This window comes from Mirounga leonina, unplaced genomic scaffold (assembly GCF_011800145.1).
Source record: "Mirounga leonina isolate KUSES-001 unplaced genomic scaffold, KU_Mleo_1.0 Mir_176, whole genome shotgun sequence".
Lineage (NCBI taxonomy): Eukaryota > Metazoa > Chordata > Mammalia > Carnivora > Phocidae > Mirounga > Mirounga leonina.
Genome location: NW_023270454.1, coordinates 4,496,062 through 4,508,333, shown reverse-complemented (window position 1 = coordinate 4,508,333; position 12,272 = coordinate 4,496,062). Strand labels below are relative to the sequence as shown.

Here is a 12,272-nt window from a genome sequence, read left to right as displayed (position 1 = left end):
TATAGATTGCTCTGGGTAGCATAGACATTTTAACAATGTTTATTCTTTCGATCCATGAGCATGGAATATTTTTCCATCTTTTTGTGTCTTCTTCAATTTATTTCATGAGTGTTTTGTAGTTCCTAGAGTATAGATCCTTTACCTCTTTGGTTAGGTTTATTCCGAGGTATCTTATGGTTTTTGGTGCTATTGTAAATGGAATCGTTTCTCTAATTTCTCTTTCTACAGTTGCATTGTTAGTGTATAAGAAAGCAACTGATTTCTGTGCATTGATTTTGTATCCTGCCACATTACTGAATTGCTGTATGAGTTCTAGTAATTTGGGGGTGGAGTCTTTTGGGTTTTCCACGTAAAGTATCATGTCGCCTGTGAAAAGAGAGAGTTTGACTTCTTCTTTGCCAATTTGAATACCTTTTATTTCTTTTTGTTGTCTGATTGCTGTTGCTAGGACTTTTAGTACTATGTTGAACAATAGTGGTGAGAGTGGGCATCCTTGATGTGTTCCTGATGTTAAGGGAAAGGCTCTCAGCTTTTCCCCATTAAGGATGATATTCGCTGTGGGTTTTTCATAGATGGATTTTATGAACTTGAGGAATGTTCCCTCTATCCTTATACTCTGAAGAGTTTTAATCAGGAAAGGATGTTGCATTTTCTCGAATGCTTTTTCTTCATCAATTGAGAGGACCATATGGTTCTTCTCCTTCCTCTTATTAATGTGTTCTATCACATTGATTGATTTGTGAATGTTGAACCACCCTTGCATCCCATGGATAAATCCCACTTGGTCATGGTGGATGATCCTTTTAATGTATTGTTGGATCCCATTAGCTAGGATTTTGTTGAGAATTTTGGAATCCATATTCATCAGGGATATCCATCTGAAATTCTCCTTTTTGATGGGGTCTTTGCCTGGTTTGGAGATTAAGGTAATCCTGGCCTCATAGAATGAGTTTGGAAGTTTTCCTTCTGTTTCTATTTTTTGAAACAGCTTCAGTAGAATAGGTATTATTTCTTCTTTGAATGTTTGGTAGAATTCTCCAGGGAATCCATCAGGCCCTGGACTCTTGTTTTTTGGGAGGTTTTTGATCACTGCTTCAATCTCATTACTGGTTATTGGCGTATTCAGGTTGTTAATTTCTTCCTGTTTTGGCAGCTTATAGGTTTCCAGGAAGGCCTCCATTTCATCCAGATTGCTCAGTTTATTGGCATATAGTTGTTGATAATAATTTCTAAGAATTGTTTCTATTTCCCTGGTGTTAGTCGTGATCTCTCCCCTTCCATTCATAATTTTATTAATTTGGGTCCTTTCTCTTTTCTTTTGGATAAGTCTGGCCAGTGGTTTATCGATCTTATTAATTCTTTCAAAGACCAACTTCTAGTTTTGCTGATCTGATCTACTGTGTTTCTGGTTACTAATTCATTGATTTCTGCTCTAATTCTAATTATTTCTCTTCTAATGCGTGCCAGCATTTGGTGATGTAATTATTTTTTTTAGTTTTAGCCATTCTGATTGAATTAAATGATATTTCATTGCAGTTTAATTTGCATTTCTTGAATGATTAATGATGCCATACATCTTTTCAAGTGCTTACTTGTCATCTGCATATTCTCTTTGGTGAGATGTATCTTTTGCCTATTTTCCAGTTGAATTGTTTGCTTTATTATGTTTGAGTTTTGAGAACTCTTTATTTTCCAGACTAGTGTCCCTTGTTGGTTGTGGTTTGCAAATGTCTCCTTCCTATCTGCAGCTTGTCTTTCACCCTCATAACAGGACTTTTGTATAGTAAGCACTTTCAATTTTAATGAAGTTCAGTTTATTAACTTTATCTTTTATTATTCATGATCTGCTGTGAAGTCTAAGAATTTTTTGCCTTAGCCCTAGATCCTGAAGATATTGTTTTATCTAAAAGTATTATAGTTTTGCATTCTATGTTGAAACCCATGATCTATTTTGAGTTATTTTTCATATAAATTTGGCATAAGCTTTGAGATTTAGGTTGAGGTTGTTTCTTTGTTTCTTTTGCTCTTTCTTCCTATTTTTTATTTTTTGCTATGGAAATACAATAGTTTCAGCACCATTTGGTAAGGAGACTATATGATACTTTCTTCATTGATTTGCTTTACAAACTGACAAAAGTCAGTTGGCTCTACTTGTGTGGAGCTATTTCTGAGTTTTCTATTTGACTCCATTAATCTATGTGTCTATTTGCCTGACAGTATGACTCTGTATCTACATAATACGTCTTGAAGTGAGTACTCCTGTTTTGTTTTGTTTTTTTTTTCAGTTACTCTAGTTTCTTTGTCTTTCCCTATAAATATTGGAATAATCCTGTCTATATTTATAAAAAAAATCTTACAGTAATTTTGATAGGAATTTTGATAACCCTGTATATCAACTGGAGAATCAGCATCTTTACCACATTGAGTCTTCTACTTCTAGTACATTAACACAAAATAAGATCCCATCTATTTATATCTTTTTGATGATTTTCATCAGAATTTTGTAGTTTTCAGTGAACAAGCTTTGTATATATTTCTCAGATTTGTAACTGACTGTTTTATTTCTTTTTGAACAACTGCAAGTGGTACTGTATTTTAAACTTCAGTTTCCACATATTCATTGTTACGGTATAGAAATACAATTGATTTTTTTATGCTGATATATTGTGACCTTGCTGAACCCATATATTCCTTCTAGGAGGTGTTTTTGTTTGTTTGCTTGTTAGCTTGTTTGTTAGATTCCATAGAATTTTCTATGCAAACCACTATTGTGTCATCTGCAAATAAGGACTTTTTTCTTCTTCTACCTTTCCAATCTATATGCCTTTCATTTCCTTTTCTTCCTGAGTTGCACTGACTAGACCTTCTGGGAAAATGTTGAATAGCTGTGGTGAGAGTGCACATATTTGCTTGATTCCAGATTTTAGGAGGAAAACATTCAGTCTTTCACCAGTAAGTATGATGTTTGCTGTAGGGTTTTGTAAATACTCTTTATCAAGTCAAGGACATTCCCCTATGGTCCCAATTTTCTAAAATTTTTAATCATAAATGAGTGTTGAATTTTATCAAAAGTTTTTTTCTGCATCAATCAATATGATCATGTGATTTTTTTCTTTACATTGTTAATATGGTAAATTACAGTGATTAATTTTAGAATATTGAAACAGTCTTGTATTGAAAAAAAAATTTGCTTATGATGTATAACTCCTGTGCATTGTTGGATTATATTTGCTAACATTTTGTGAAGAAGTTTTGCATCTACATTCACAATGGATATCTGTCTGTAGTTCAATTTTGTTTATACTACCTTTGGTTTAGGTGTCAGAGTAATGTTGGCTTCATAGAATGAGAAGGGAAGTGTTCCCTCTTCTATTTTCTGGAAGACATTGTATAAACAGCATTTTTCATCCACTGTGACATTCTCTCTTAATTGAAATATTCAGACCATTTAGATTTAAAGTAATTATTAATATATTAAGACTTAAGTCTGCTATTTTATTTTTTGTTCCTGTTTCTTCTTTTTCATGTTTCAGTTTCCTTTTCCTTCCTTCTTGTGTGTTGCTTAAATATATTCCCAAATTCCATTTTGATTTATCTATAGCATTTTTCAGTGTACTTCTCTGTATAGATTTCTTAGTGGTTGTTCTAGGTAATATATTTCATACATATGTATGTATATATAAAATCAACTATGGTGAGTCTTGGAATGGGATTGTTTGAGTTTATCCTGTTTTGAATTTGTTCAGCTTCTTGAATTGTTCAGCTTCTTTAGGTGTTTGGTATTTTCCTTGTCAAATTTGGAAATTTTCAGTATTAAAATATTCATTAAATACTTTTTCAGCTCCATACTCTCTCCTCTCCTTCTGGGTCTCTAATGGCATCAATTTTATATCTTTTATTTTATTCCCACATATTCCTGAGAGTGTCTTTTTTTCCAGAAAAATTTCTTTTGTTATTCAGATTGTGTAATTTCTATTATTCTATTTGCACTGATTATTTCTACTCTCTTCTCCATTCTGATCTTAAGTCCATCTATTGAGAGTTTTATTTTTTCTATGTATTTTGCTTTCCAGTTCTAAAATTTCCTTTAGATTCTTATTTATATCTTGTATTTTCTTTTTTTCTGAAATTTTCTATTCATTTCCTGAGACATTCTATTTTTTTTTCATTTGTTTCAAGCATGTTTGTAATTGTTCATTGAAGTATTTTTATGATGGCTGCTTTAAAATTTTGTCAGATAATTCAAACATCTGTTTCATTTTGGTGTTGGCAGCTACTAATTTTCTTTACTCTTTTAGATTGAAATATTTCTGACTTTTGCTTTGACAAATGATTTTCAGTTAAAACTTGGGTATTATGATATTATATTATAACCCCCTAGATCTTATTTAAATCTTGTGTTTTCATAGATCTCCTCTGATACAATTTTATTGTGGGACACCTCATTACTGTCAAGTAGGAATGGAAATCCAGGGTCTCTACTTGTCCTACATGAGTTCCTTGCTATTGCTTGGTTAGGGTCAAAATTCTGTATTTTCACTCCTGCTGAAATCATACTGATTAAGAAAGGGAGGGATATTTCATCCATGCCTTCATGTGGCTTCCATTGATACTGTGAGGGATGTTCTTGCTAATTCTCCACTGGGCCTCTTCTCACATTAACCCAGCAGGAAAGGTGAGAAATACCTTATTTTGCTGGATGGGAATGGTATCCAGGCTCCACAAATAATCTTCAGTCACACTACAGTGGGGAGAATGGGTCTTCATTACCCCTGGGCCAAGATGAAAGTCTTGGTTCCCCATTTAGCCATCTCTGATATCACACACAGGAGAGGAAAGGGTGGTTGGAGTGTGTTTTATATATTTGTGGAGCCTGACAAGGGTGGAAGTTAAGTCTCTTGATCCTGCCTTTTCTGGCTGGGATGGGAGTGGGGACACTGTTCTCTGTGTGTGTGCTAGAGTAAAAGAGTTATTGTATAAAAACTTTCTGTCTTTCTAAGCTGCTTCTTTCTTTTTTAGCCCTTTGGCTAAATAGAACATGATTTTTGTAGGTTTTTAGTTTGGTTGTTTGTTTATTGTATGTGCTCATGGGCATTTCCAGGTTGCTGATTTCTCTAGTATCTAGTCTGGGATATATGAAGCAAAAGACAACCCAAGAAACTCACCACTGTGTCTGTCATTCCTTGGGTAACAAAGTCCTTGGCTGATCTACCTTTCTCTCTACATCTGTCAGTCTTCTTATATTTGCTTTATATATGTAATGCCCAGAAGTTTTAGTTATACTTAGTGGAAGGAATAGAGAAAAATATGTCTTCTCCATTTCTCTGGAAGTGAAAATTCATAGCCTCGTTTTCTTTTATAAATCAAGATACATCAACTTTAAGAAATTTTATTGAACATTATATCATTTGGAATTCCATACTTTCATATGACCTAATATCCTTATGCTGTGTTAATAGACAACCACAAGTTACGCTTACTGTTATTTTAAATCTCATAATACATACACATTTCATAATCATAACACATTTATCATCACATAATATTTTTGCCATTGGTAGGATCCTTTCAATCTAAGTTCTAACCATGAAGATGAATGGACACCAGTGGTTAACTCAAATTAAAAACTGAAACATAATATATGATCAAAAAAACAATAATGTTCAACTAGCCATAATAAATGATTTAGAACAGAAAAATCATAAAGGTATAGTTTAAAAAGTGTTGTTTTGTCATGGTACTCCTGATCTAAGAGGGACTTAACACTTTACTGACTACTTGGATGATGTAGGACCAAACATACCAAAGGATTTTAAAAAATTAGAGGGTAATAGTTGTTCTAACCCACAGAGTTCAGAATATCTCAGAATTAGATATATAGATAAGTAACAAACTATTTGTAAAGTTCTTGAACCTAACATTATTTCTTTTACCCCTTTGAACTATCCCTGGCCACTTTTTGGTCCCATTCCCAACATAATAAACTTATAGAACTTCAAAAACCAGTTCAAAACACACTTCCTAACACCAGATGGACTTTGAAATTCCTTCCATACGTGTATTTCACACCTCCAAAATCTCCATTTTCATGATCACTAGATTCTTATTCTATATTATAGAGGTCAAGAAACTTTCTGTAAACATCAAAATGATAAACATTTTGGGCTATGTGGGCCACATATGATTTTTGTTCCATGTTCCTTGATTAGTTTTTATTTTGTTTTCATTCCAAATATTTTAAATTTTAAAAATTATTCTTAGCTCAAGGGCCATACATAGAGTATAGACCCAGCTTGGTCCACCAGCTTTTATGTGCCTTGCCCTAATATGTTATCATGTCTATGAGGCTAGCTGTGAACTACTTTTAAAAAGGGACTGATTTCCTTTTTAGTTGTGTCTTTTTGGTTCCCAAGACCATATTTGGCATATTAATGTGTTCAATAAACAAGTGGTGCTAAGAATAAAATAACTGAATTGAAATTTGAGCTTGAGCTGCCACCCAAAAGACAGAGTTTGCATTTTGAGTTCAACAAAGTTAATTCCCTGATAAAATAAAAGTATCAAACATCTCCAGAGGAACAACAGGATCTAAAGTCCCTACCACATTTCATTCAAATTGTTCAATACACAATCTAAATTTACTAGACATATGAAGAAACAGGAAAATTTAAACTATTGTCAAGAAATAAGACAACCAATGAAGATCTACCTCAAGATAATCTGGAGGATGAAATTATAGATGAAGTTTTAAAGCAGGTATTATAACTATTCTCAACAAAGTAAAAGAAAATGTGCTTGCAATGCATGAAAAGATGTGAACTGTCAGCATAAAAAATGGAAATTACTTTTTAAAAAGCAAATATAAAACATTTTATAATTGAAAATACCATGAATAAAAAGTTTCATTGTATGGGCATAAAATAAGAATGGAATTGATAAAGGAAAGAGGTAATAAACTTGATGATAGATCAATAGAAATTACCCAAACTAAAGAGAAAAAAAAAAAAAAAAAAAGAACAGAGCCTGGGAGGGTGCTCTCAGCTTGTTTTGCCATAAACCATGAACCGAGCACTATTAGGTGACCCTGTCTGTTCAGGGCCTTGCAAAGGACAGAAACATGACAACCCTCCACCTTCTCCTGGGGAGGATTGGTGCAGGCATGCACTGCAGGAATCTGCAGAGTTTGGCACACACAAAAGTAAAAACTGCTTATCCCTGAAGATTTACTGAAGAGAGGGGGCTGTGATCTTTCAGCTCCAGGGCTGGAGATTGGGCATGGCCATTTTTATTTTCATACTCTAAAGAGGTGGGGAAAGTCTTCAGGGAACAAAAGCCACGTAGAGCAACCAGAAGCAGCTTACACTGAGCCCGGCCCCCTAGCAAGGGGTGGTGCAACTCTGCCAAGGCAAAGACACTTGAGAATCAGCACAGCCAGCCCCTCCCCCAGACCAGCTAGAGCAACAGGTGAATGCCAAGTTTAAGGAGCACACAGGACTGAAAAACTCCAGTGCTAAGGGAGAAGATTATATAGAATTTGAGGTTTTTTCTCATGATTTGTTTATCTTTCAGTTTAAAATTTTCCTTTCCTTTTTTTTTCTTTTTAAACTAGTTTCTTATTTTATCAATGCCTTATTTTTAAGTCTTTTTTATCTTTCATTTTTACATTTACATTTTATAGATATATTCTTCATTTTTGGCTTCCTTTCACTGTATTCAATTTTATTTTTGTAAACATATAAGTTTTTTGCTTTCTTCAGAATTTTGGAATTTAGTGTCTTCTAACAGACCAAAATAAACTCAGAACCAAGAGGATCACTCTGTTTTGTCCACCTGGAAGATTATATTATCTCCTTACCTCCCCCTTTTTTTCTTTCATTTTCTTTTTTTCTTTTTTACTTTTTCCTTTCTTTTTTGGTTTCTGACCTTTTTGGGTTTGTCTAGCGTGTATTTTGCTTGGGTTGTGGTTAATATTTTTGATAGAGTTCTCTCGTTCATCCATTCTTCTCTGGGCAAAATGACTAGAAGGAGGAATTCACAACAAAAGAAAGAACCAGAGATAATACTCTGCAACAGATCTAATTGATATGGATATAAGTAAAATGTCAGAGCTGGAATTCAGGATAATGATTATAAAGTTACTAGCTGGGCTTGAAAAAAAGCATAAAAATACTAGAAAAATCTCTTAGTGCAGAAATAAAATCTAATCAGGCCAAAATTAAAGATACTTTAACTGAGTTTCAGTCTAAATTGGATGTTCTAACAGTGAGGGTAAATGAGGCAGAAGAGAGAGTCAGTGACATAGAAGACAAGTTGATGGAAAGGAAGGAAGCTGAGAAAAAGAGAGAAAAACAAATAATGGACCATGAAGGGAGGCTCAATAAATCAGCGATATCATAAAGTGAAACAATATTAGAATTACTGGGGTCGGGGAAATCGGAGGGGGAGATGAACCATGAAAGACTATGGACTCTGAGAAACAAATTGAGGGTTCTAGAGGGGAGGGGGGGTGGGGGGATGGGTTAGCCTGGTGATGGGTATTAAAGAGGGCACATTCTGCATGGAGCACTGGGTGTTATATGCAAACAATGAATCATAGAGCACTACATCAAAAACTACTGATGTGGGTGCCTGGGTGGCTCAGTTGGTTAAGTGACTGCCTTCGGCTCAGGTCATGATCCTGGAGTCCCAGGATTGAGTCCCGCATCGGGCTCCCTGCTCAGCAGGGAGTCTGCTTCTCCCTCTGACCCTCCCCCGTCTCATGTGCTCTCTCTCTCTCATTCTCTCTCTCTCTCTCTCAAATAAATAAATAAAATCTTAAAAAAAAAACTACTGATGTAATGTATGGTGATTAACATAACATAAAAAAAAAGAATTATTGGGGTCCCAGAAGAAGAGGAAAAAGAGGGACAGAAGATATATTTGACCAAATCATAGCTGAGAACTTCCCTAATCTGGGGAAGGAAACAGGCATTCAAGTCCAAGAGGTAGAGAGAACCCCCCTCAAATAGATCAACTCCCCTCAATAAAAATAGATCAACATCCCAACATGTAATAGTGAAGCTTGCAAATTTCAGAGATAAAGAGAAAATCATGAAAGCAGCTTGAGACAAGAGGTTTTTAACCAAAGGGGGTAGGAACATAGACTGACAGCAGAGGCCCAGCAGGCCAGAAAGGGCTGACATGATGTATTCAGGGTACTAAATGAGAAAAACATGCAGCCAAGAATACTTTATCCAGAAAGGTGGTCATTCAGAATGGAAGGAGAGCTAAAGAGCTTCCAGGACAAACACAAACTAAAAGAAATTATGATCACTAAACTAGCCCTGCAAGAAATATTAAAGGGGATCCTGTAAGTGAAAAGAGAGTCCCGATATAACATAGACCAGAAAGAAACAGAGACAATCTACAGAACAGGGACTTTACAGGTAATACAATGGCACTAAATTCATATCTTTCAATAGTTACTCTGAATGTAAATGGGCTAAACGTTCCAATCAAAAGACACAGGTTATAAAATTGGATAAAAAAGCAAGACCCATCCATATGCTGCCTATAAAAGTCTCATTTTAGACACCTCCAGATTGAAAGTTAGGGGATAGAGAACAATTTGTCATGCTAATAGACAAAAAAATAAAGCTGGGGTAGCAATCCTCATATCAGAAAAATTAGATTCTAAACCAAAGACTATTGTAAGGGATGAAGAGGGACACTATATCATTCTTAAAGATTTATCCAACAAGAAGATCTAACAATTATAAATATTTATGTTCCTAACTTGGGAGCAGCCAATTATATAAACCAATTAATAACAAAATTAAAGAAACACATTGGTAATAATACAATACTAGTAGGGCACTTTAACACCCCACTCACAGCAATGGGCAGATCATCTAAGCAGATGATCAACAAGGAAACAAGGGCTTTGAATGATACACTGGGTGGGATGAACGTTACAGAGCATTCCACCTAAAGATAAGGACACACATTCCTCTTGAGTGCACATGGAACATTCTCTAGAATAGATCACATACTGGGTCACAAATCAGGGCTCAACAGGTACCAAAAGATTGGAATCATTCCCTGCATATTTTCAGACCACAATGCTTTGAAAGTAGAACTCAATCACAAGAGGAAATTTGGAAGGAACTCAAACACATGGAGGTTAAAGAGTATCCTACTAAAGAATGAATGGTCAACTAGGAAATTAAAAAAAAGAATTAAAAAAAATTCATGGAAACAAATGAAAATGAAAACACAACTGTTCAAAACTTTTGGGATACAGCAAAGGTGGTCCTAAAATGGAAGTACATAGCAATACAAGCCTTTCTCAAAAAAAATTAGAAAAGTCTCAAATACACAAGCTAATCTTACACCTAAAGGAGCTGGAGAAAGAACAGCAAATAAAGCCTAAACCAAGCAGGAAAAGAGAAATCATAAAGATTAGAGCAGAAATCAATGAAATAGAAACCAAAAGAAGAGTAGAAGAGATCAAAGAAACTAGAAGCTGGTTCTTTGAAAGAATTAATAAGATAGATAAACCCCTAGCCAGACTTATCAAAAAGAAAAGAGAAAGGACCCAATTAATAAAATCATGAAGGAAAGAAGAGAGATCATGATCAACATCAAGGAAATACAAACAATTTTAAGCACATGTTATGAGCAACTATATGCCAACAAATTAGGCAATCTGGAAGAAATGGATGCATGCCTGGAAAGTTAAAAACTACCAAAACTGAAACAGGAAGAAATAGAAAATGTGAACAGACCCATAACCAGCAAGGAAATTGAAGCAGTAATCAAAAATCTCCCAACAAACAAGAGTTCAGGGCCAGATGGCTTCCCAGGGGAATTCTACCAAATATTTAAAAAATTAATACCTATTCTTCAGAAGCTGTTTCAAAAAATAGAAATGGAAGAAAAAGTTCTAAACTCATTATATGAGGCCAGCATTACCTTGATCCCCAAACCAGAAAGACCCCATCAAAAAAGAATATTACAGACCAATATCCCTGATGAACATGGAGGCCAAAATTCTCACCAAGATACTAGCCAATAGGATCCAACAGTACATTAAAAGGATTACTCACCATGAACTAGTGGGATTTATTCCTGGGCTGCAAGGGTAGTCGACATTCACAAATCAATGTGATACATCACATTAATAAAAGAAAGGACAAGAACCATATGAACTTCTCAATTGATGCAGAAAAAGCATTTGACAAAATACAGCATCCCTTCTTGATTAAAACTCTCCACAATGTAGATGTAGAGGGAACATAGCTCAATATAATAAAAGCCATCTATGAAAAGCCCACAAGGAATATCATTCTCAATGGGGAAAAACTGAGAGCTTTTCCCCCAAGGTCAGGAACATGACAGGGATGCCCACTCTCACCACTATTGTTCAACATAGTACTAGAAGTCCTAGCCTCAGCAATCAGACAACAAAAAGAAATAAAAGGTATTCACATTGGCAAAGAAGAAGTCAAGCTCTCACTCTTTGCAGATGATGAGATACTCTATGTGAAAAACCCAAAGACTCCACCCCAAAATTGCTAGAACTCATACAGCAATTCAGCAATGTGGCAGGATATAAAATCAATGCATAGAAATCAGTTTCATTTCTATATACTAACAATGAGACAGAAGAAATAGAAATTAAGGAATCAATCCCATTCACAATTGTGCCAAAAACCATAAGATATCTGGGAATAAACCTAATCAAAGAGGTAAAGGATCTGTACTCTAAAAACTACAGAACACTTAGGAAAGAAACTGAGGAAGACACAAAGAAATGGAAAAACACCCCATGCTTATGGACTGGAAGAATAAATATTGTTACAAAATCTATGCTATTCAGAGCAATCTATACATTCAGTACTCTCCTTATCAAAATACCATCAACTTTTTCATAGAGCTGGAACAAATAATCCTAAAATTTGTATGGAACCATAGAAGACCCCAAATAGCCAGAGGAATTTGAAAAAGAAAACCAAAGCTTGTGGCATCGCAATGCTGGAATTCAAGCTCTATTACAAAGCTATAATCATCAAGACAGTATGGTACTGGCACAAAAACAGACATACAGATCAGTGGAACAGAATAGAGAACTCAGAAATGGACCCTCAATTCTATGGTCAACTAATTTTCGATGAAGCAGGAAACAATATCCAGTGGAAAAAGGACAGTCTCTTCAATAAATGGTGGTGGGAGAAGTGGACAGCCACATGTAGAAGGATGAAACTGGACCATTTTCTTACACCATGCACAAA

The 12,272-nt window shown here is 34.9% G+C and overlaps 1 protein-coding gene across 1 annotated transcript in view; it reads right to left on the bottom strand.

The window, feature by feature from the left end:
• Nucleotides 1-12,272, bottom strand: part of ADAM7 (ADAM metallopeptidase domain 7) — a 100,538-nt gene that overhangs the window by 71,240 nt on the left and 17,026 nt on the right. The window lies entirely within an intron of this gene.